We start from the raw sequence: 1,485 nt of genomic DNA, 5'->3' as shown, positions 1-1,485 counted from the left end.
CCCCTCGCGCCGCCGGCCCGGCTCCTCACCTGCCAGCCGTTCCCCCCGGGGCTCGGGGAAGGGATCACCCACGACGGAGACCCGCGTCCGGAGGAAGGCGACGGGGACCCGGAAGTAGATGGAGGGCCAGGCTCCCGCGTGGCTTCCGCGCCTGCGCACTTTGATAATACAAGCCACAGCTGCGGCGCGCGCCCAGTGCAGGAGAACGCGAGGGACTGCTCAGTTCATTTCCGGTCGGGAGGTGGGCGGGGCTTAAGGCCAAGGTGTGAAAGGGGCGGGGCGATCCTGGGTCCCGGAAACCAGGTGGGAAATTGCCTGCTGCCGGCCGGCCGACAAGCGTGCGGCGGGACAGCCCGGGAAGTGGATATGGTTAGGCATGATGTTGGAACCCGGGTTTCCTAGAATTTGTCTGTTTCCTCATTCCCGCCCAGCATCTGTCGTGTTGCTGATAACAACATGGATGATTCAGGTGGTGGCTGGCGCAGCAAACCGAAGTCTGAAGGCCCTCCTTGATTTCTGTTTTGTTTTTAGCCCCACCAGGATGCTCATGTCCAGGCATCTGCTTTCTTGATTTCTGATGTAATCTTGGCAGAGACTAAAGGGGCTCTTAGGTCTGTGTATCTGCGTATTTGATACCTTGGGGAACGTCCGGAGACCCTCCTGATTCTTTGGGCCTTACCTCTAAGCCCTGTGCGGGTCAGAAGACTACTTGCGCAAAACCAGACCCAGATGCTTCGGGTGCAAAACTTAGGGGTGGAGGGAAATGCTAATTAGCTACAATCCTGGAGGAGAGGTGCGTGGGTCCCGAACCCCAGGCAGAAGCAAGCCCGGGAAGATTCCAGGAGGACATGGCACTCCCGCCGCGCGTCCCCTCTGCCCGCCAGCTCGGCCTTCGTGGGGCAGGCGCTCCGCAGAAGAGGGGAGCCTCAGCATTCGGAGCCTCCAGTCCCCCGGGCCTGGGGGGCAGCGCTCTTCCCGGCCAACTGTCTGCCGGTCAGCCCGGCCTGGTGCCGTGCGTGTCACCACGTACAGCCATGGTGCCACGCAGGGCGGGTGTCTCGCTGCCGTGCACCAGACAGCGCCTACCTTCGCGCACCCGAGGCGGCTTGGCGGGGGAGGTGCTCGGGGTCCGCGGTCCACGACCACCGGGGCGGCCGCGCCTGGGTGGGGTGACTCCGGCCCGCTTGAGGCTGGAGCGAAGGCCTTGAGGATGAGGAGGCCTGGATTGAGCTAGTCCGGCGGTGAAGCCGACAGTCAGAACGACTGCGTCGCTGCGCCAATCACTCTCCAGCGCCCGCGCCCTAGGACCGCCCCTTCCCGCCCATTTACTCCTGGTCCTGCCTCCGACTTCAGGAGGACCCAGCAGCCGAGAGCCCGGATGAAAGCTCTAGGGGCATGCGTGAAAGTAGAGCTCTCTTGTCATTGGTTATCGCAGGGAGCATGTTGATGACGACATGGGGAAAACAGGAAGTGGGCCCTGCGGGC

General features: G+C 63.2%; 1 protein-coding gene across 1 annotated transcript in view; it reads right to left on the bottom strand.

The window, feature by feature from the left end:
- Trappc12 (trafficking protein particle complex 12) overlaps nucleotides 1-129 on the bottom strand; it is an 86,742-nt gene extending 86,613 nt beyond the window's left edge. Inside the window, exon 1 of the mRNA XM_013028874.1 lies at nucleotides 66-129. The gene's annotated coding sequence lies outside the window, so the exon portion shown is untranslated. The remainder of the gene's footprint in view (nucleotides 1-65) is intronic.
- Between the last annotated feature and the right edge of the window lie 1,356 nt (nucleotides 130-1,485).

The sequence above is a fragment of the Dipodomys ordii genome, unplaced genomic scaffold (assembly GCF_000151885.1).
Source record: "Dipodomys ordii isolate 6190 unplaced genomic scaffold, Dord_2.0 Scaffold115, whole genome shotgun sequence".
Taxonomy (NCBI): Eukaryota; Metazoa; Chordata; class Mammalia; order Rodentia; family Heteromyidae; genus Dipodomys; species Dipodomys ordii.
Note: the sequence above shows the minus strand (reverse complement) of the source record. Positions and strands in the feature narration are given on the sequence as shown.